The sequence below is a fragment of the Gopherus evgoodei genome, chromosome 2 (genome assembly GCF_007399415.2).
Source record: "Gopherus evgoodei ecotype Sinaloan lineage chromosome 2, rGopEvg1_v1.p, whole genome shotgun sequence".
NCBI classification, from domain to species: Eukaryota; Metazoa; Chordata; order Testudines; family Testudinidae; genus Gopherus; species Gopherus evgoodei.
Window position 1 is genome coordinate 225,719,977 of NC_044323.1, and position 24,445 is coordinate 225,744,421.

Here is a 24,445-nt window from a genome sequence, read left to right on the forward strand (position 1 = left end):
GGACCACAGCAAAAGCTGAAGATACAGCACTGTCGCAGACCTAATACTTCTTACAGGGTTTGACTGTTGTCAAAGGCGGGCACAGAAGCATGGACAGGCTGAGTCATCCCCTGTAATAACTTCAGGGCGAATCCCCTTCCCGATAGTGGTGGGAAGGGAACAGGGAGCTCAGCCCCGCCCGCTCGCGCTGTTTACAAACAGGCTCTGTCAAGGAGTGAGGGGCGGCCCCAGCCCTCCCCAATGAGACGCTACTTCCCGAGTCACTCTGAGGGCAGCCCCCCCGCTCCATCGTCACAGTGACCCAGTTCCCCGAGGCATGGGAGGGGTCTCACCTCTACCCCCACTCGCTCTTTCTCCGCTGTGCCCAGCGGGTGCCAACCGGGCGCGCTGCTGGGGACAGGCCCACGCAGCCCATTGAGCCACTCAACCCCGCGCCCCACCAGCCTGCGGGGAGGGGGCGCGCCCACCCTGGGGGCAGGGCCCCGCCAGCCTCCCCCAGTAGCTCCTACCTGGCTCCCCTTCCCCTCAGCAGTCAGGAGGGGGCTCCGTGGTCCCGCTCCCGCCCGCCCTGGGCGACACTCACCCACAGCGGCGAGGCGGCCCCGCGCACCATCCTGCGGTGACCGGCAACAGCGGCTCCTCACTGAGGCTCGGTCCGGCCGATGGGCTCCGGCCGCAGCCAGCAGAGCGCGGTCGGGGGCTCCCTCGGGAGCTTGGGAAAGCGCCGGACCCGGGGGGCGAGTGGGGGACTCCGGGCGCCGCTCGAGCCCCGCCACCGTTCTCCTGGCACAGCCGCTGCCGCTGTTTGTTATTGTCGTCACTCTCTTCCGGCGCAGTGCACGCTGGGTAAGGGAAAGCCGGGAGCGGGAGGGGAACCATAGAGAGGAGGCGAGAGCGGGACAGAGCGGAGCCGGAAGGCAGGAGAAGGCTGACGGGAGGGGGCCCCCGGCGGATGCTGAAGAGCAAGTGGCTGGGCTCGGAGATGCTGAGGGGAGAGAGCGCATGTGCGCGCAATGAAGCGCCACGCAGAGGGGCAGCTGGGCTTGTGAGCAAGCCCCGGGGGCTGTGGCAAGAGGCTGATTGTGGGACTGAGGCCCGGTGGGGGGGGGGGACTCTGGGGGGTGGGACTGAGGCCCGGTGGGGGGCCTGGGGGGGTGGGACTGAGGCCCGGGGGGCTCTGGGGGGTGGGACTGAGGCCTACGCACGGGGGTAGCTGGGTATGTGAGTGAAGCGTGGAGGGGGAGAGACAAGAGTGGGTGTGTGTCTGAGGGCCAAGCGCCAGCCACTCCTACCCCATTTTGCATGTTCAGTTAGAATTAACTTATGTGACACCAGTTCCCTTTTCTACTGGCCTCCATAGCTATGGTACGTGATTGGGACTAAGTGGTACGTCTGCAGTTGATGCTGAGCACGTGATTCCCAGCTTGTGTAGACATACTTGATAGCTGGCACAGGCAGCAATTGGTGGCCTCACAGGCTATCCATGGCAAGTAACCTGCCTGAAGCCGGTGCGTACACCGTAAGGGCAGCTAGCCCAACCTGCCACTCATGACTGGCCCCTCTACCCCTATTGTGCCAGGGGCACCATTTGAGGGGAGGGGTGGGAGACCCCCCTCCTCCCAGTTCCTTTCTGGAGGTGTGGAAACTCCCAGGTGGTGCTCTTAACTACAGCACAGCATTAGTGTGAAATGTAGTCAAGTATCTGGGATAGCCGTGTTAGTCTGTATCTACAAAAAAAAGCAAGGAGTCCAGTGGCATCTTAAAGACTAACAGATTTTATTTGGGCATAAGCTTTCATGGATAAAAAACCCACTTCTTCATATGCATGGAGTGAAAATTACAGATGCAGGCCTTATTGTATTGACACATGAAGAGAAGGGAGTTACCTCACAAGTGGAGAACCAGTGTTGACAGGGCCAATTCAGTCAGGGTGGAGGCAGTCCACTCCCAATAATTGATGAGGAGGTGTCAATTCCAGAAGAAGCAAAGCTGCTTTTGTAGTGAGCCAGCCACTCCCAGTCCCTATTCAGCCCAAATTAATGGTGTTAAATTTGCAAATGTATTTTAGTTCTGCAGTTTCTCTTTTAAATCTGTTTCTGAAGTTTTTTTGTTCAAGTATGGCTACTTTTAAATCTGTTATAGAATGTCCAGGAAAATGAAGTGTTCTCCTGCTGGCTTTTGTGTAAGCAGCAAAGAGTCCTGTGGCACCTTATAGACTAACAGACATAACAGGACTCTTTGCTGCTTTTACAGATCCAGACTAACACGGCTGCCCCTGTGATGCTTGGCTTTTGTATGTTACTATTCCTGATGTCCAATTTGTGACCATTTATTCTTTTAGGTAGAGACTGTCTGGTTTGGCCAATGTACATGGCAGAAGGGCATTGCTGGCACATGATGGCATATGTAACATTAGTAGATGTGCAGGTGAATGAGTCCCTGATGGTGTGGCTGTTGTGGTTGGATCCTCTGATGGTGTCGCTAGAGTAGATATGGGGACAGAGTAAGCAGCGAGGTTTGTTACAGGGATTGGTTCCTAGGTTAGTGTTTCTGTGGTGTGGTGCGTAGTTGCTGGTGAGTATTTGCCTCAGGTTGGGGGGCTGTCTTTAAGCGAGGACTGGCCTGCCTCCCAAGGTCTGTGAGACTGAGGGATCGTTTTCCAGGATAAGGTGTAGATCGTCAGTGATGTGCTGGAGAGATTTTAGCTGAGGGCTGTATGTGATCGCATGTGTGTATTTGAGGTAGAGTAGTGCTGATATCCCCATTGCACAGATGGGGCACTGAGGCACACACAGACTAAGGGCCAGTTTTTCAAAGGTATTTAGACACCTAGTGGGATTTTCAAAACACCTAGAACAGAGGTGGGCAAACTACGGCCCGCGGGCCACATCGGCCCACTGGACCCTCCTGCCCATCTCCTGATCCGGAAGGCTAGCCCTCGGCCCCTGCCTGCTGTTCCCCCTCCCCAGCAGCCTTAGCTCTCTGCACCACCAGTGCAGTGCTCTGGGTGGTGGGGCTGTGAGCTCCTGGAGCAGTGCAGTTGCAGAGCCTGGCCTGACCCAGTGCTATGAGCTGCACAGTGGTGCAGCTGGCTCCAGCTGGACGGCACGGCTGTGGCGCCACCGGTGCTCCAGGCAGCGCGGTAAGGGGGTAGGGAGCAGGGGGATTGGATAGAGGGCAGGGGAGTTCGGAGAGGTGGGAAGGGGGGCAGGGGTGTGGATAGGGGATGGTCAATGGGCAGGGAACAGGGGTTGAATGGAGACAGGAGTCCTGAGGGGCAATCAGGAAGGAAGGGGTGGGTTGGATGGGGTGGTGGTGGGGCAGGGAGAAGGGGTGGTTGGATGGGGCAGGGGTCTCGAGGGGGGGCAGTCAGGAAAAAAGGAGGGGTTGGATGGGACAGCTGGGGGGCAGTCGGGTGGGTGTTCTCCACTAACGGCCCTCCATACAATTTCTGATACCCAGTGCGGCCCTCAGGCCAAAAAGTTTGCCCACCCCTGGTCTAGAAGGTTAGGTGCTTTGTAAATGCAGTTAGATGCCTAGCTGCACATTTGGGTGCCTAAAAGGTTTTGAAATTATGTCCTTAAGGTACTGGCCTGAGGTCATACAGGAAGTCCACGGGGGGAGTAGAACCCAGGTGTCTCAGGACTAGCTCCCTATCCAGCATACCAGCCTCTCTCTCTCCTGCATGCTGCAACAAAAGAGGCTTCTGATAGATGGCGGCCAGTTCTCTGAGACTCTAGCAAATGGTTCCAGGAGGTTGGGATCGATGTCATGATTAACAACATGAAAAGCAGCACAGAGGTCAGGAAGGATGGCGAATGAGTCAGATGAGAGGAGATCACTTTGCTCCCAAAGAGTGGTAGGTTCTGCCCTCATGCTGGGTTGTAGACTAAAAGCTGCTGTGCAATTTTACATTTTAACTGAAAACCATTTTGTCGTCATTTTTGTTCTGAGTTTGAGAAAAGGGAGGAATCAGAAAGTGTCATAAAAGTACTAGATGTGTTCATGCCTCAAAGGTTTAGGGTTTCAGCTGTATCCAGGCCAGGGTGGATAAAAATCAGTTATTTTTTTTAAAAGTCAAAAATATCAGATTATGTTTATTTAAATTGGATTTTTTTGATAAAATACTTTTTTTCCTCAAAAAGCAATCTAAAGATAGTTTTAAATAAGATACATTGTAGCTCAAAAGATATCTCATCATGGAATAGGGATTATAAATTCTTATTCTATAGTATGAGACAATATATTCATGTAACGTTTAAGAAAAGTTTCGTAAATGAGTTACAGTAGTTCGTGGATTAGGGACCCAATCTTATGGGGTTCCACAGGCTTCTATATAGACTATTTAAGTTAATCTTTCTATCTGCCCAATGGGACTCAGTGCTCAGTCTAGAAGATCATATCAGAGATGTTTAGTTTTGCAGTTCTCAAACTGTGGATTTGTGTCTCCATAGGTAACATGCTTGTAAACAGCAAAAATGTTTTTGAATAAATAAATAATACACCTCTGCCCCGATATAATGCTGTCCTTGGGAGCCAAAAAATCTTACCGCGTTATAAGTGAAACCGTGTTATATCGAACTTGCTTTGATCTGCCAAAGTGCGCAGCCTCCCCCCCACCCCCCCCGGAGTACTGCTTTACCACATTATATTCGAATTTGTGTTATATCAGGTCGCGATATTTCTCACCTCTATATACACCTCTACCTGATATAACAGACCGCAACTCTATTGTCTCTCTGCAAATTTGTGTACACAGAGTCAATCCCTTACTCTCTCTAAAAGTGAAAAGTTTCAAAAAGTTTGATGAATAGAAGATTGTTGGGGGTGGAATAGATCTGGACAAGGAGAAGTCTGGAGATCAATGTGAGAAGTGAGGGACATATGCTTGTTTTATTAAAATATATGTTGCTGTTGAAGAAAATCCAGAATACTTAATGTTATTGGTTTAGTTAAATACAACAGTTTAAATGTCTGTCTGGTGATGTTCTCCTCCTAATACAGCATGGCAAGAAAATCCTCCAAATATTAATGATAGTTCACCTCCCAATGACTCCATAAATATCTGCTTCTGTTACCTTTGGTAAATGAAATAACCAAACAGTTATTCATTTTCTGATATAGCTGTAAAATTAATCTGAAAAGTTTTCAAAATAAATCACTGTTTTAAAATATATAGTGTATACCTTCTAAAACTGAAACTTACATCTATCTCTGAGTTGTGAAGAATATATATTAAGGTTATAACAACCAACAAAAATGCACTTTTATGTAGAAAACCATGATTAAATCGAGTCTTCCTGACTAGTGGTTTAAATCAAATCCACCCTGATCCAGGCCAATTCCAGAACAAAGAACAGAAATGTCATTTACGATGTGTCCATAAAATCGATCATTATTGTACTTATATCTATTATTCACTGAGCACACTCTGTGTGTTCAGTACTGTTCAGAATATGCCAGAAAATGTAGTCCTGGAGCCATTGTGTATCCCTGGATAAGATGGCTCAGCTAGTTAAGTATGAAGTGCATAGTTATTAAGCATACTGATGGCAATAGAAATTTTACTGGATTAAGAACTAGATTTGATCCTCCAACTTTCTTTCAAGAGGAAGAGCTGCCCAGAGCTCCTGTGACTGTTTATTTTTCTTTCCTGCCTTCAGTGGCCCTGATATACCTCAGTTTTTTTTCTCAACTTTTAAATGCGGAATTTTCTTGGTGTTTGGTTTTAAATATTCTCCCGTGAGAACTGCAGCTTAGTCACCTGTAGTATTGTGCTTAAGAGCCTTTTTGAAAATGCCCGTCACTGATTTAAAGGTTAGTTAGCCTGCGGCCTGTCAGGGTTATCCATTAGCAGGCCAAAAGAGAGTGTTTACATTGGCCGCTGCTCACAGGAGTCCATCTGCCTAGTCGCTTGCAAGACTGGGGCCTGCTGTAGTTCCAGATATCTGGCTTCCAGGACGGAACAGAACTCAGACTAACCACTCTTTTTCCAGTAAATGTACTAATCTTTGCTGTATTACATCAACACACATCATGCCAGACAGTAAGTCAGTAATATGATACCTACTGTAGATGTATAACATCTTCCTCAATGTTTTTAGCCAGTGCTCAGTGAACCTGAATCAAAGAACTCTGTAAATACTACCCAGTTCTCTAATTTTGTAAAGCTGACTGCCTATATAAACATGAGTATATTTTGGAAACTCTGATACCTTGGATATAGGGTTCATCTGTAAGAAATGGCTGGAATCAGTGACGATTAAGACATCTGTTTTTTAGTTTTATAAGCATATCATACCTTTCCTCTCACAAAAGCACAAATGGAAAACTACTAACTAATAAACACTCATGGGAAAACATGCTGTGGTAACTGCTTCCCTCCCCATCCAATTTTTTCACATTTACTCTGTTCACTCCTGCTCCACACCATGGAAAACAGGGTAGCATAGGGCCCTTTGTAGGTAGCAAACACTCACTTTCTCTTGTCAATGTAGTGCTTAAACAGTGAGAAATGCTGACAATTCCAAAACCTGAAAGTGAAGATTTCATTAATGTCTGTCTTGTTCTCACAAATTAAATCTATCTCATTAGAAACTTCCTGTCCTGCCCATAGTGTCACGTGTCAAGATGGGAAAAAGAGGCATTAATAGAACTGTAACGTGGTAGACAGTATGAAGAGCATTTAATCAAGCATGTACTGTATATATGGGGACTTGTGATAAAAACATCATGAGATTCTGAAAAAACAATATATTTCTGTAAAAAGTTCATGATAAAACATTGACAGCAAAGCTGGTTAATCTGGTTTATTCCTGGATTATTTCTTCATCTTGCTCAGGGTGTGGTGGCTTATGACTGGTTGGCATGGAAGCATCTAATTAGACATTTTCTTTTAAAATCCTGTCTGAAAAAGTTTAACTTGTAGCACTTCTTGTATTAAAGGCAATGCTTACTGGTATTTATACTAATTTATATTGGCATATTTGTAAAACAGGATGCAACAGGTTGGAGGTATGGGACACCTACAGCTATGGAAAGAGTTTGTAATGCTATATTAATATTAAATTTATCATTAATTAAACCAGTGGCTCCCAATCTTTCCAGACTCCTGAAGGACTACAGTAGTCTGATTTGTCTTACCTAACTCCTCCTCCCCCTCCCACCCCAGTTACACCTCACTTAAAAACTGCTTGCTTACAAAATCAGGCGTAAAAATTAGGGCTGTCGATTAATGGCAGTTAGCGCAAGCAATTAACTTGAAATAAATTAAACTTGATTAAAAATATTAATTGCAATTAATCAAATTGTTAAGCAATAATAGAATACCAATTTACATTTATAAATATTTTGGATGTTTTTCTACATTTTCAAATATATTGATTTCAGTTACAACACAATACAAAGTGCACAGTGCTCACTGTATATTATTTTTATTACAAATATTTGCACAGTTAAAAAGATAAACAAAACAAATTGTATTTTTCAGTCCACCTCATACAAGTACTGTAGTGCAATCTCTATCATGAAAGTGCAGCATTCAAATGTTGATTTTTTTATTACATAACTGATTTCAAAAGTAAAACAACTTAAAACTTTAGAGCCTACACGTCCACTCAGTCCTCCTTCTTGTTCAGCCAATCACTAAGACAAACATTTGACATTTACAGGAGATAATGCTTTCTGCTGCTTATTTACAGTGTCACCTGAAAGTAAAAACAGGCATTCACATGGCACTGTTGTAGCCAGTGTTGCAACTTCACTTACATGCCAGATATGCTAAATATTTGTATACCCCTTCATGCTTCAGCCACTGTTCCAGAGAATGTGATTCTATGCTGATTACACTCATTTGAAAAAAAGTTATGTAATTTAATTTGTGACTGAACTCTTTGGGGGAAGATTGTATGTCTCCTGCTCTGTGGTTTTACCTGTATTCTGCCATATATTTTATGTTATGGCAGTCTCAGATGATGACCCAAGATACGTTGTTCAATTTAAGAATGCTTTCACTGCAGATTTGACAAAACGCAAAGAAGGTACCAATGTGCGGTTTCTAAAGATAGGTTTAAGAATCTGAAGTGCCTTCCAAAATCTGAGAGGAACAAAATATGGAACATGCTGTTAAAAATCTTTAAAGAGCAACACTCTGATGCAGAGATTATAGAAGCTGAACCACCAAAAAGGAAAATCAACCTTCTGATGGTGGCATCCAACTCAGATGATGAAAATGAATATGCGTCAGTCTGCACTGTTTTAGGTCATTGTCAAGCAGAACCAGTCATCAGCATGGAAGCATGTCCTCTGGAATGGTGAGTGAAGCATGAAGGGTTATACAAATGTTTAGCGTATATGACACACCAATACCTTGCAACACCGGCTACAACAGTGCATGTGATTATTATGTTTATCTCATAATTAACTGATTAATATTGTAATAACTTGACAGCCCTAATAAAAATACAAAAGTGTCACAGAACACTGTTACTGAAAAAAGTGCTTACTTTCTCATTTTACCATATAAAGTCAATTGGAATATAAACATTGTACTTACATTTCAGTGTATAGGCACAGTGTATGAACAAGTCGCTATCCATATGAAACTTGAATTTGTACTGACTTCAATAGTGCTTTTTATGTAGCCTATTGTAAAACTAGGCAAATACGTAGATGAGTTGATGTACCCCCTGGAAGGCCTGTGTGTAACATCAGGGGTATGCATATCCCTAGTTGAGAACCACTGGATTAAATCTAGATTCTCCCTACCCCTCTGCGTTAGTGAAGGGGAACAGAGACCTGTGCAAGAGAGTGTGAATATGAGGAGTAAGTGGATCTGCCGCATGTTGCCTCCTCCCACCTGCAACCTCTGCTCCAATCCTGTAAAGTTATGACTCCAAGTTGGCAAGTGGCAGGCCAAAGAAGCAGCCAGACACATCAACATGCTCCTCTCAGAAACCCACAGAATCAGAATAGCAGTTTAGATTGGTGTTAACACCATTCAAGAAGTATTGACTCCTGCTCCACAACGTTCTCCCCCTCATGTGGTGGTGGTGGTCATTATGCTCTTGGGAAATAGGAGATAGCTTCCTCACAAGTAATCATGCTATGCTGTCCAAGGCAGAGTCAGCCAATACTGTTAATTTGTCCTATACCATAAAGACAGAAGACACTTGCTTTGGTTTTAATCAGGCCACAACTTTATTATTAGATGTCTGGGACTACCCAGCAGATAAGTGTTCAATACAGGTAACTCCATGTTCAATCAATAACTACCAAGAGGGCTTTTGCCAGCCCCCCCTTATCTTCCAATCCAGGTCCCCCAGCCAACCTATTGCTGGGACTTTACCAACCACGCCCTCCCCTAGTATGAGGGGCTATAAGCAAAAGGTGTTAACTCCCTACTGGACCATTCACAGGCACCCCAAATGCTATCACTCCCACTCACCCCCTGTTCTGTTCCTTTAATCAATACTTCCCTTTTAAGTCCTTTACCAAGTCACTCCTTCTCTACAAAGTACCTGCATGGGACATCAGCCACATGGAGAGTCAGCAATTAGCTTGGTTGCCTTTCACCCCTCCCACACCCCAACCCTGTCTGGTTCCCAGATATCTCCTGCTGCCTCCCTCTTATAGTGGCCAACAATGTGTCTGCTTCCCAAGTCTCACAGGTGAACCCCATCCACCCAAAATAACTCCATTGTCATATGGAACGCCAAGATCATTCAGGATGCCAGTTGCCAGTGACACCATGTACTGCAGCACGCACACTTCTGTAATGGGCCATATTGGTGACCAGCTTTCTAGCTCTTGAAATTACAAGAAATAATTAAAACCTCACTCATAGTTCAGCCATGTGCCCAGAGCCACTGATCTCTGCACAACCAACATCAGACACCAAGACTCCATAGCGCTAGCAGCATTTGCTCAGGTTCCTCACTGGCTCCTGGTGCAAGCTTTCAAAATTTCTCATACTGAAAACCAGACAGGGCATCTGCTATGCCATTATCAACCACAGGCCCGTGCTTGGAAGAAAACCATATGTTAAGATGTAAACATTATAGCACAAATGCGCTCACTAACCTCATAATCCTGTGTGATCTGGAAGTTTGGCTATTGTCACACCAGAAACACACCATTTTATTAGCCAGTTCCAGTTCCCAAATAACCACTGCAACCAACATTGGAAAAAAGTCCAGGTAAATCATGTCACTCACTACTCCGTTTTGCATCCAGAGAGCAGGCCATTTCTGGGCACACCATCTGTGCTAGTAAAACAGCCCAAAGCTCCTACCCTCAAAGCATCCAAATGGATTTTCAAACCAGCCTCTAATGCCCCTTCCTCCCTTCATAAAGACACCCCATTAAATTGACTCAAAAACTGTTCCCACACCTTCAAGTCTTCCTTCATCTCTCTAGTAACTCATATAAAATGGTGTAGCCTTGTTACGTGTGCTGTGGCCACCACCAGCTGAGCACAGGGGCAACAACCCTTCAGGCAAAGTTAAGGTGCCACATAATAGACTGAAGCTCTTGGAGCGTGAGTTCCTTGACTCCTATAGCTCTCTGAAACTTATCCTGAGGGAGCCACAATATGCTTGCCCTTGTGTCTAACTCAATCCCTAGGTAAGTCAATTTCATGGAAGGGCCCTCTGTTTTTTTAGTGCTATAGGAAGAGTACCACCAACTGTTTAGCTAGGGCCTGAAATGTGTTCAACAAGTGAACATAATCTTCCAATCTTGCCTGTACTGCAAACAAAAAATGGTCTAAATAATGCACTATTTGACCTACACCAGCTCCCTGCATCACTGTCCAATGCAACATTGTACTAATTTTTTTAAATATTAAACAGGATACTGCACAGCCCTTGAGCATTGCTGTGTCAAAATAAAATTGTCCCTCAAAAGAAAAATCCAAAAGGTTGAAAAGCAGACTTGATATCACACTTAGCCATTAGTGCCCCGAGCCACATGACCGAATCAGATGCACAGCTTCATCAATGGATGAAGAACACATGGAACACAGAACCACCAGTCTTCATGGTTAATGGAGCTACCTCATGAGTATGAAAGGTGATGAATTAATTGATATTCTCCTGGAGCCTTCTTAGGGACCAAGCTCAGGCAGGAAACCCACAAGTTCTCCATAGATAATTGCTTGAATGGCCCTGCTATCCTACCTTCATTTAATTACTGTGTAATCTTTTTTTCTGTACAATATCGCTCATCCCTGCCACTAACTTTAATTTTTTTTGACATCTCATGACTCCTAGTCCCCGCAAAGGGGATCTGAAATCTCACAGTAAACCTCTTCCTCAAACATGACCCATCTGTTTTGTTAGAGTAATCTCCCAAGAGTGTTTTTAACACCTCCATTTTAACTGGCCTTGGTGCCCTTGCCCGTTGCACTGCTTTCAGCTCTCTCCCCTCCCCTGCTCATGTTTTGTCTCCCAAAACTGTGGCTGCACTTGACCCTCCCCCAATCCCGTTTCCCCCCCGTGACCTTTCTCTGCCTCTGTGGCAAGAATAGGCTGAATGGGCTTCAGAACATATTTTGCCTTAAGTTACAGATGCTGTGAAAACAACTGCAGTCATTAAATGCCCAGTTAAATATTTTGTTACTCAACCCCTTCCCAGTCTTGTGTGAAATGAACAGGCCACTCTCCATTTGGGCTCCCAGTCTCCATAGCATCATCCACTCCAACCAGAGCATAATGGTTTGGTATGTCCCACTGTACCCCAGTTTGTGTTGCCACCTTCAGTCTGAACTGCTTGTCATAATTAAACCAAGACATGCCCCAGAACATGGCTTTCTGCTCACTTTAACATTTTCAGTCTGCCCAGTGGGGCCGAGGGAGTCACTGTCTCTCCACCCGAGCCAGTATTCTACTCAGCACACCATTCTTCTTAGAGTGCCCATGTTGGTTCATCCTTCTGCTTCCTTCTCCTGGTAACAGTAGCTTCTCCCTCCTCCGTGATCCCCCTCCCCTATGAATATTCCTCCTTCCTCATTAATGATCCCTCTCCTCATTGATGGTCCCTTTCCCCAGTCTGTGATCCCTCTCATCCCCGTCTGTGATCCCCCTCCCTTATACAAACTTCTCCCCATCTCTCTCCCTGCATGCTCCCTCCCCTGTTTGTCATTTCCATGCCCCCATTCCTTCCCTGTGCTCGACAAGGGGCCAACAGTCCCCTTACATTCCCCCTTCCTAAAATTCTGCAAAAGTCAGAATGTTCACACCAGCACATCCAGGTCCCAGTTTAACAATATTTACCAGTGTCATGTTATATATAAAAAACATTAACAATTAACAAAAGAGCATTTAACATATTTAATATTCCATATCCACTTCTTTATACTATACTTGATAATGTTCATTAAAACACTACATAGAACCAATAATATAACCACTCTTACTTCTCTGCTGCTGCTGGCAGCAGCACTCACTTCAGAACTAGGTGATCAGCCAGCAGCCACTGCGCTCTCCTCTCTGCCTTCAGAACTGGGCAGCTGGAGAGTGGTGACTGCTGGCCAGGCACCCGGGTCTGAAGACAATGCCGCTACCAGCAATACAGAAGTAAGGGTGGCAATGGCATACCATGCAGTCCTTACTTCTGCATAATAGTTGACCTTTGTGCTGGAAAGGGTGGCTACAGGGGCCTAAGGCAAATTTTGGGGTGGCCATAGCCCCCGCAAGTCCCCCATAGCACTGTCACTGATCGTGCTTCTATCCCACCCAGCAATACCCACTCTATTTTTATCTTACTATTATGACAGTGGCCCACAGGGAACTGCAGGATGCGGGTTTCTTCACCCACACCCAGAGAACCTCCTGCACCCTCATACTTCCCCCCCAGGGAAGCATGACCCCAGTTTGTATATTACTAACATAGTCAATTTAGGCACATCCAGATACAGACACTGGCAGGGGGTATCTAATACCAGTCTCTCCTGTGGTAACATATGTTCCAGAGGACTGGGAAGGGGCAAATATAGTGCCCATCTATAAAAAGGGAAATAAGGACTGTGATGCTGTATGGAACATGTGGAACTCCTTGTGATATTATTGATACCAATATAAAATTGCAATGAATCTGACCAGATATGCTGTGTAATGTATTTGTGAAAATGTTATAATTTGCCAAGTATGATAATTGTGTTTAAATGTTTGTATCATCTTTGTATGGTGAGTTTTAGACATAGATTGTATATCTATATTTCCAAACTTGTGCTGTGTTTCTGGATGACGTTCCCAGACAGATTGGTATCAGCACTATCTAGTCTGTTCCATGGCCCATCCAGGATCATCAGCTGTACAAAGAACCCATTGAAAGAAGCCAGGAGCTATACCTTCTGAGTCAGCAGGACTTACAAGGGCATGCCTGTGGACAGGGGACTCCAAGGTTTTTCCATGCCATGTGCTATGAGTTTGTGTTTGGGATATATTCCACATGGCAAAGGATATAAAAAGACAGCTGCATCATCTCCATTTTGTCTTTATTCGTGCTTCCTACCTCTGGAGTAACATCTCTACAAACTGAAGCACTGAACAAGCTGTGTATGTGTTCCAGAGGGACTTTCAAGCCAGCAAATTCACCAACCCTGTTAAGAACCTGATACATGGACTTTGTAGTCTTATCTATGTATCTGATTGCTTGACCATTTAAGAACTCTCTTCTTGTTCTTTCTTTCTTAATAAACCTTTAGTTTTAGATGCTAAGGGATTGGCTGGCAGCATGGTATTTGGGGTAAGATCCAAACTAATATTGATCTGGTAATGTGCCTGGCCCTTTGGGGTCAGAAGAACATTTTTTATAGTGAGCAGAGTTTCTAAATAACTTCTCAATGTACTGGACCTATGCACTGATTGGGAGCCAGAGAACTGGAATGCAATAAACGGGGCTGTGTGATTTCTCTTTTAGCTTCTTTATGGAGGGGGCGGGAAATCAGAAGCACAGTTTGCGACTGATTAGTAAATTTAACTTCAGTTTTAACCCCCAGTTTGGGGAGAATCTGCTTGCCCTTTTGCAGCCTGTCCTGACCTTGGCATTTTCAGTGAGGGCTACCCTAGGTCAGCATTTCTCAAATGCAGCCACTGTGGCTGCATGTGGCTACCAGGAGCTTTTCTTGTGGCCACAGCCTTCTGCAGGGGAGCAGTGGACCCTCCCCCAGAGCCACCAGCAGGGGTTGGACCCTGACCCCTTGTGGAGCCACAAACATGAGAGAAGCAGGCAGCCAGTGAGTTCCCACCTTCCCAGGGGCAGTGATGCTCCAGCTTCAGGCTTCAGCCCTGGGGTGGCGGGCAGCAGGCTTCAGTCAAGGGGCTTTGGATTCTAGTCCTGGACCCCAGCCACATGGCAGCGGGTGCTGGCCCTTGGCTCATTACCACCCCTGCATCACCTCTGGCCTCCGCTGTCTCCCTACCCACCTCCCCATCCAGGGCTTAATTTGTCCTCTGGGTTGCCAGGGTTGTGTAAGTCTGTTGTGAAAATTGATATTTGTATGTTTGTTAATATCATTTTTCACAGCCTCCCAACTAACTAGTAAGTCTGCTGTGAAAAATGATATTTACAAATATTACTTTTCACAGCAGCAGACTTACTAAATAGCAAGTCTTTTTTTAAAAAGCAACCAAAAAAGCAAAAGGAACAAAAAGACAAGAATGTGCAAAGCACCTTATTTCTGTTTCTAGTCTGTTTAGAACAAGTAAAAAATAGAGACAATTATTATTATGTACATTATATTTATTATTGCATCTGCAAAAAAACTCTACATAAATAAATTACGATGATTTGGATATGTATGTTCATTTGTTCTTCCTAAAGTTAATTAAGTATTTTAGGAAAAATTGTCAGAGTGAAAAGGTGGTGGCTGTGTTGTGAGGCTTCCGAAAAATGTGTTCTGAGAACCCCTGCCCTACGCACTCTAGGTCACAAGGACATCCTGAGGAATTACAGACCAGTCATCTTAACTTCAAGCAATCAGTTTGCAAATACCTAGGAGATAATAAGATGATGAGTAATAGTCACCATGGATTTTTCAAGAACAAATCATGTCAAAACAACCTAGTAGCTTTCTTTGACAAAGTAACAAGCCTTGTGGGTAGGGGGAAGTGGTAGATGTGGTATATCTTGACTTTAGTAAGGCTTTTGATACTGTCTCGCATGACCTCAAATCAACTAAGGAAATACAACCTAGAGGGAGTACCTATAAGGTGGGTGCATAACTAGTTGGAAAACCAATCCCAGAAAGTAATTATTAGTGGTTCACAGTCAAATTGGAAGGGCATATTGAGTGGGGTCCTGCAGGGATCAGTTCTGGATCTCATTCTGGTCAATATCTTCATCAGTTATTTAGATAACAGTATAAAGAGTATACTGATAAAGTCTGCAGACAATAGCAAGCTGGGAGGGGTTGCAAGTGCTTAGGAGAATAGGATTAAAATTCAAAATGATCTGGACAAACTGGAGAAATGGTCTGAAGAAAATAGAATGAAATTAAATAAGGGCAAATGCAAAGTACTACAGTAAGAAGGGGAACAATCATAGAATCTTGAGAATTAGGGTTGGAAAAGACCTCAAGAGGTCACCTAGTTCAAACCCGGCTAATCAGTTACACACATACAAAATGGGAAATGACTGCCTAGAAAGCAGCACTGCAGAAAGGGATCTGAGGATCACAGTGGATCACAAGCTAAATATGAGTCAACGATGTAACACTGTTGCAAAAAAAGCAAACATCATTCTGGGATGTATTAGCAGGAATGGTGTAAGCAAGAGATAAGAAGTAATTCTTTTGTTCTATTCTGTGCTGATTAGGCCTCAACTGGAAAATTGCGTTCAGTTCTGGATCCTACATTTCAGGAAAGATGTGGACAAACTAGAGAAAGTCCAGAGAATAGCAACAAAAATGATTAAAGGTCTAGAAAATATGACCTATGAGGGAAGATTGAAAAAATGAATGTGTTTAATCTGGAGAAGAGAAGACTGAGAGGGGACATGATAATAGTTTTCAAGTACATAAAAAATTGTTACAAGGAGGAGGGAGAAAAACATTCTCCTTGACCTCTGAGGATAGAACGAGAAGCAATGGGTTTAAATTGCAGCAAGGGCAGTTTAGGTTGGACATGAGGAAAAACTTCCTAACTGTCAGGGTGGTTAAGCCCTGGAAAAAATTGCCTACGGAAATTGCAGAATCTCCATCACTAGAGATTTTTAAGAGAAGGTTAGACAAACACCTGTCAGGAATGATCTCGGTAATACTTAGTCCTGCCCTGAGTGCAGGGAAATGGACTAGATGACCTCTCGAGGTCCCTTCCAGTTCTACAATTCTATGATTCCACATAACACCTGTGGAAGACAAAAAACAACTATTAAAATCAGTGGCATGCAAATTGTATACAATGTGGTTGCTTAAATCAATCTGTTACTCACATGACTACAGCACAGCCTGGCAAACAGTCTTCCACTCATAGAGTAAACAAATCTGAAAGCATACAATGGATTCCCTCTTTCCAGTCGGAAAATTATGTCTCACTGACACAGAGAACATGCCTGCATTGTGGCTTGAGATTAATACAATAAAAGTTTGTTTATATTTCTTAGTGTTCTATTTCCATTTTTTATTTAAGAAACTGTGAGTCGATATTAGGTTAATAATGAAAAATATGAGTTAGCAAAGCATTACATATTTAATGAAAAGTAAACTTACTTTGTTAAATGTACCTAACATGTAAAACTTTTAAACAGTATTACGTTCTAAAAAACCCTGACCTTCATAGTTTAAGCACGTACTCCCATTCCTAAAAAGCCTGATTATGTTTTTCCAAATAAAGCTCGTGTCCTGTATTAAAATAGAGAATAGTGTTTCTACTATGAGGCTATACTGTTGGAGCTTAATCCCCTTTACTATTACTTGTATGTACTCAGATTATACACATCAGTAGTACAGACATTTTCCATGACTCACAGGTGAAAGCATTAAAGAAGAACTCATTCTGTTTAGTCAAACAGAAAGATGCTTATACAAATGATTGCTCTCTTAGGTCAGAGCTTTTGGAAATAATCATAAATGTCATCAGTACCTTTCAGATAGAATAGTTTTTGAAAGACTGCATGCTTTTTCTTACAAATGTTATTAAAATTTCAGTTGATGTAATTGTGACTCTAGCAAACCACATGGCAAGGCCGCTAGGCCTCAATGAGCACTGACAAATGACAAACATTCACCTGCGTGTTAGCATTGTTAAGATAGATGCTAAGTTTATAAAAATGTGTTTAAACTTGACAAAATGCTTGTAGGATGCTGCATATATTGATCTTATTTATAACATCTGTAGCCCATGGTACAAAGTTATAAGTGTTTGCCTTGTAAACCTCTAATTGTGTGACTCAAACAGGAAAGAAGGGTTCATTAATGTAAAGTACTGGTTCTGCACACAAGAAGGCCCATTGAAACCAAATGAGTCATTGTGAAACATCAAAGGACAAAGACTTTGTTGATTGTCCAGTAATGCCACCCATGGAACGGAGACTGACACATATGCCATCACTTTGAACTCTGGGGGAAGGAAATAAAAATGCCTGACCAGGAGGAACTGTATCTCTGTGATACCTAGAATTTGGAGAGAGAAATGTTTCTATACTTAAGCAAGGGATCCCCAAACTCTTTAGCTTGAGTTATCCCTAATGGATATATAGAGCTTGAAGATTGACCCCATGTAGTGTAGAGCAGGAACTACACCATCCAAACTACTTTGTGTTTAAGAGCTTTGCTAGCACTATTTATTTCTGCTAGATGCTAAAGTTAACAGTGGAAACCACATACTTTTTGTCTGTCTGTTTTTTCTATAGTTAAATGCCTGAACTATTCATCTGTCTCTTAGTTGTGTCATATTTTGTAGTATGCCATATAATCTATAACATATTTCCCTGCTATTTTATAGCTGGTCTTTGTGGTTTATCAGTTGCATATTGCAGTTCTTTTAAGTCAACACTAGAGGTCATTATAAACCTGTAACTTGAATTTTGAACTTCAAATCCCTTTCAAGGTTACATCAAGCAATTTGTTGTGAGGCTATCCAGGAAAACGGCAGTATCCTTTCATGTAAGCTAAAAACTCTGGGGTCTCCTGTTTATTTGTTATGGTTACATGTTTATCTGGATGAAAAGAAATGAATTATCAGATATGGTGAAGTCTAAATGAAAAAATCTTCAAGCAAACAATGTGCAATGTTCATTTAAAGATATTTAAGGGGTCTGTAGGACCTGTATTTCACTCCTTTTCTTCAGTCTATTACTTATCCTCCTTAGACCATTCGTTCTATTTGTTTTCCTGATTTTTTGAGTTAGAACGGATGAGTTTATCATACTGGCATTTTTATAAAACATTGTGAATTACTGTGTAGAACTGACATTTTTGGTAAGGTGAGGCCATTCTTTGTAAATACATTTCTTACATTTATTTATATTACAGTGATGCCCACACACCCCTGCAGGGAGTAGTATCCCCACTGTCCTCTGTCATGGGTCTTGCATTTCAAATTACCTTTACAGTCAAGGATCTCTAAGTCGTCTGTTCTCTTTTACATACGTATATATACACATATACAATATACACACACACACAAATAGATGCAAGAGCAGCATGTCATAAAGAGATAGTTAAGGGTTAATGCCTCTTTTACCTGTAAAGGGTTAAGAAGCTCAGTAAACCTGGCTGACACCTGACCAGAGGATCAATAAGGGGATAAGATACTTTCAGATCTTGGTAGGGGTGAAGTCTTTTGTTTATGCTCTTTGTTTTGGGGGTTGTTCGCTCTTGGGACTAAGAGGGATGAGACATCAGTCCAGGCTCTCCAAATCTTTCTGAACCAGTCTCTCATGTTTCAAACTTGTAAGTAACAGCCAGGCAAGGCAAGTTAGTCTTATTTTTGTTTTCTCAACTTGTAAATATTCCTTTTTGCTGAGAGGATTTTACCTCTGTTTGCTGTAACTTTGAACCTAAGGCTAGAAGAGGTTCCTCTGGGCTATATGAATCTGATTACCCTGTAAAGTATTTTCCATCCTGATTTTACAGAGACGATTTTTACCTTTCTTTTCTTTAATTAAAAGCCTTTTTTTAAATACCTGATTGATTTTTCCTCGTTTTTAGATCCAAGGGGATTGGATCTGGACTCACCAGGGATTGGTGGGTTGAAAGGAGGGGGGATGGTTAATTTCTCCTTGTTTTAAGATCCAAGGAATTTGGATCTGTGCTCACAGGGAATTGGTGAAGTCCCTCAAGGCTATCCATGAGGGGAAAGTTTTGGGGGACAGGGAGTGATCCAGACACTGAAAATTCTGGATGGTGGCAGTAATACCAGATCTAAGCTAGTAATTAAGCTTAGAAGTGTCCATGCAGGTCCCCACATCTGTACCCTAAAGTTCAGAGTGGGGAAGGAACCTTGACACAGCACTACTGTTCTCACTAAATATACATAATTTTCCAAAGGTGGGGAGGGTGAATTTAGAGGTCTGCGAAAACTTGACATTTGGGAAGCCAATAAAATTTAAGTTCTGACTAGAACTAAACAGAGGATGGAAATGTTGTTTCACAAAAGACTGAGTTTTCAAAATTTGGCTTAGTTCTGAATCAAAGGAATCCAAAAATTTCAAAAGTTCTCTGTGAAAGAAAATTAAAAGTGAATAATATTATATAAAATTTTGACAAAGTAGAAACAGTACATTTTGACGAAAAAAAAAGTTATAATTAAAGCTGTGCAAACCACAGGATTTCCACTTCATGGGAAATATTATATTTTCAAAATTTGTTTTTGTCCTGAATCAGAACATATCCAAATTTTTCAAAATTTCCATGAGCCAGAAATCCTGAAAAAAAAATGGTGTATTAGAGAAACCAGATCTGCTCCTTGGAAACCTGGCAGCTGTTAAGTGAAAATGACAAAAAAAATGTCACTTTCACTCAGCAGCTGCTGGCACTTCCAAGGTCTGTGAGTCTGGGATCTCAGCTGCCCTTGGAGTCTAGCGGTCAACATGGCAGGGCTGCCCCAAAACTGAAAACCTTGGTAGACCAGGCTCCCCTGCAGCTCAGTGAGCCTGATAGGTTTCCCATGGATTTGCTCTGATTAACTGAAAGTTCATTGAACAAGAGCTGCTCCTGTGAAATATTTTGGATTCAGCAAGTCAGCATTTTCCAGCAACATTATTTTACTGAAAGTTTCCAACTAGGTCTAATTATAATATATGATATAATACAAAATAAAAACATCAGAATGAAAAATTGTTAAGAATAGCACATTTATATGCATGACTAAGACAGATTGAGTAAAATGGATGTAACCAGGATCCACAGAATTTGTACCATTTAAAATAATTCCAAATAATTCAAGGTATGGAAATGCACAGTGAAGGCACCAAACAATCTTGGGAGGATATGAAAATTATGGATGTGTCTTTGAATATAAATGTTGTCTAATCTGAAGCCACAAACACTAAAATTCCCTAGCCATAATTGTATTATTACACAATGTCACTATAAGACAGAGATAACATTATCTGCCTTAATTATGTCTTTATATACCTTAAGTATTTGGATTTCTTTTAAGTGCAATCTTAACACTGGATTTCCTGAGTTTGTCACACTTGGTTTTAGGATTATTACAACTTCCCTGTAATGTTTTATCCTTAAGTTACTAGTATTCACTTTTAACATAGTTTTTAACTTGAATATATTATTTGGAAAACGAATGAGCAGTGTGGTGGCAAAGTGTTAGACATTGCTCCATGCTGCCTTTCTGAGAGAATTAAATCATTTTGTGTTATCTTATCTTTTACTACTACTATAAAGCATATCGTTTCCTAGGATCAGAAATAAACTCCAGGATCCCTTATCATCAGTATTCTACTGCTGAATAAGAATTGTGTAACCCACTGGGAAAGTGTACATCAGGACTTCCTCCAGTGACTGGTCAGCAAAGGAACTAGCAGTTACTGCCGCAGCTCAAACACTAGGGATATGAAGGTCAAGAAGGTGTGTGTCAAATAATAATTCTGATCTATGTGAGGGGATAGCATGATTGTATGAGAGTCACAGTCAAAAGATTTCTTCAGAACAGATTTTTGTGCTCGAAAACTATGATAATCTGCAAATTCTGACTCACCAAAATAACCATTTCACTGGTAGAATTTTGTATTAGAGTTGAAGTTTGATAAAGATGGGGTACCAATGCTTTTTAGTATCTGTTGAAGATGGACGTGAAAGCCTTATGGAGTGCTAGAGTTTGTTTTTAATAGCATTGTAGGCAATATGAAGTTGGAAAAAAACTTCAACTGCCACTAACTGTAGTTTTTGTTTGCTAATATAACCCAAAGGTCTTGATTCCTAGTCCTATACTTTAGTCACATGAACATCCTTTCACTTTCAAATATTGTTTTAGTTTCTATGAACAGAGTTGGTATTCATCCTTTTTTTATTACATCAGAAAGCAATTATCTTTGACAGACTAACTTGCTCTGCCTTCTGTACATTGTGTTTGTTCTTATCTTACGTATATAGACTTTGGCTCTGAACAGGCTTCAGGCTGTAATATAACTCTAGAAAGTTTGAGTCCTATATGGATGTCAGCTGCCTAGAGGCAAACATTTTCACAACAGGATGGTTCAGCTCAAAATCTATTAGACTCCAAATAAGAAAAGAATATACAAACTGAGGGGTTTGAGTCATTAATGTGTTACTCCAATTTTTTATTTCATCGTCAATTTCAATGGAGTGACAAGCATTAAACTGGAGTAATTCCTTGGGTGAATCAGGCCCTGAATAGTTTCAGTACAAATCCAAGCTATTGGCAAGCAGAGTGGAGCTGATAATCTTGTAGTATTTAACACTTGCTACAGCTGAATTCTCAGTCATGTGCAGAATGTTTGTTTCACAAATTTGTTTTTAGTAAGATATCTGACTTTTCTTCAGGTTACAGATTTTTACTGTGGGACTTAAACATGTGCTCAAGTGCTGACCTAAATAGAAATGGATCTAAACACAAAAGATATCCGGGCCAAAGTAGAAATGCAATGGATATTCACTCTGAGTTCTCTTTATAAACCAATTCATAACAATCCTTCTAGGTAAAGTGAAGATAAGCTGTTATGAAAGCAGCTGATGTATTGAAAGGGATCAGAAGAAATAATGGGATAGAAAGACATTAACAAATGATGAGGTGGGAGGATAACTTTGGGTCGTGGACTGACCTGGCCTTGGCATGTAAAGTTGAGAGCCAGGACGTAGTTACTTCATAGTCCAACTAACTGGCATTGTAAGAATTATGATTAACAATTTATACCCATAAATTTTAGCTCTTAAATTATATAATTTTCATTTTAGATAGTATTTACACTGAAAAGGTAACATCTGATATAAGAAAGTAAACTTGAGAATCAAACAATAGAGAAATGCATGCTCAGTTGTGTTCACAGTTTTCCTTAATTATTGCTATGAGGGTGCTCAGGAATGTACTGCACATCTTGCATATATTCCTAAATTGCATCTAAATGTGTAACAGCTTTTCAATCAGGTGCAGAGCATGTATTTGAGCCAATAATAGCTACCCTCATATGAATTTAACAAACCTATTATTCCAGAGTTTTTTTTAAAATATGGTTTTATAAAGTCTCTCTCTAGATCATTATTTAGTATTATTCAAACTTCTCCAGACAAAAGTTCCTTGTCTTACAGTGTGCTGGTAACTTTTTAAAGAATAAGTTACCTTCTTTTCAGACAATGTATTAGAGTACTTCCAAATCCATGCGTTGCTGAAACATGATTATGTGCTAGGCGAGGCAGGAGACAGGATAATAAATATTTTTAAAATGCACCTTTTATTTATTTGTGTTCCAAGTGTCATCTGCACTTGCCATGTGTATACCTCTAGATCATTTATGGGGACACTGATTGTCACCTTCCCACTCATCTCATTATAATACTCAACAGAAATTACCAGAAAGTTATAATAAGATATCACAAGAGAATAACGTTTTGTAATGTTAAATCAAATGGAATTAGGAAGATTTCAGATCTTCCTAACACAGAGGGAGAATTGGTAAAATGTTTCCTATTGCATAGCTTAAATATCAAATGTTACTGGAAGGAGAATCAAAAGGTATGGAAAAAAAAAATCTCGCTAAGAAGGTCAGAACTCCCAGTCTCACTGCCAGTTGCATTCAATATTGACAATTTTAAGAACATGTTTATTCTTTATTCTCATTAATTATGTAATTAATATATTTAAAATCATAGGCTTTATTTTTATCCATTTTTATGTTTAGTTAATAGCTAAATTCCCTTATAAAGACTATAGGTCTCCCAGTAACTTCAGTACCCTAGAGAATACTGTCTTACCGATCTGAATAGTTTGCAATCCTTTATAACATTACAAGAATTACTACAATTAACATACTTCTCCGGTCCTTATTGCTATTCTGCTTTCATTTACGAGTTCAGTTGAATGTCCAGAATTCCTCAAAGAGATATTCAAAGTAAATTTCAATCTCATCAGTTCTCTGTGTTGCTAGGACAAGTTAAACTCATATTTTATTTTGCATGTTATGTAGCACCTGCCATTGGAAAATGGAGATAGCTCTTTGAGCAGGGCGTCATTTATTATGTGATTTATACAGTGTCTAACACAATGTGTCCTGACCTGGTTACGGCTCTTAGGTTCTACCTTAATACAATTGTTAATAATAACCTATTCCAAAGATATGTAAATAGCTAATGACTATGATCTGTTCTTTCCATATGTGTATGAACTTCAAAACAATGTAATACTTATCTGAAAAAAATGTTTACTTTCTTCTCTTATTATAATAATACATATAATAATGAAATTCTAGTTAACAGATTTTAGTGTCTGTGATCCTAGATGATTTTTTTAGATGATTTTTTTTTAAAATGTCCCCTGCTCACAACAGAGTAGAGTTAAGATTGTTAGGTGCTTTAACTATGCTTTCCAAGTTTGGATTGTATTTATTTATTTTTAAGATAAACATACAGAGTTAGTTAAATAGTTGTTCTGAGAATAATGCTTGTGATTTGTTTTACCCACCTGTCAATGGTATGTACTCTCAACCTTACCTGGTCCTGATGGGGAATTTGTGTCCATTGTAATTTATACAGGCAAGCCTATTGTATGTGACCTGTATAAATTACAATGGATACCTAAGGCATTGCATACAATGTTTAACAGACAGGCATTGCACATCTGGTGGCAGAATTTAGGTTTGAGCACAGAGTTTATTTTGTTGTTTAATAGAGATGGTGAGCCAAATTCATCCCTGAAGAACTCCACAGATACTATGGAGTAGCACCAGCAATGAATGTAGCCATGCATATCTATTTACTTTTTACCTGATTTTTTTCTCTTTGATATGTAAATATAACTCTTTGAGTGTTCAT

The 24,445-nt window shown here is 41.4% G+C and overlaps 1 protein-coding gene across 1 annotated transcript in view; it reads right to left on the reverse strand.

Moving 5' to 3' along the window:
• RB1CC1 (RB1 inducible coiled-coil 1) overlaps positions 1-823 on the reverse strand; it is a 176,599-nt gene extending 175,776 nt beyond the window's left edge. The window contains 1 exon segment of the mRNA XM_030553083.1: positions 584-823. The gene's annotated coding sequence lies outside the window, so the exon portion shown is untranslated.
• Positions 824-24,445: the final 23,622 nt, after the last annotated feature.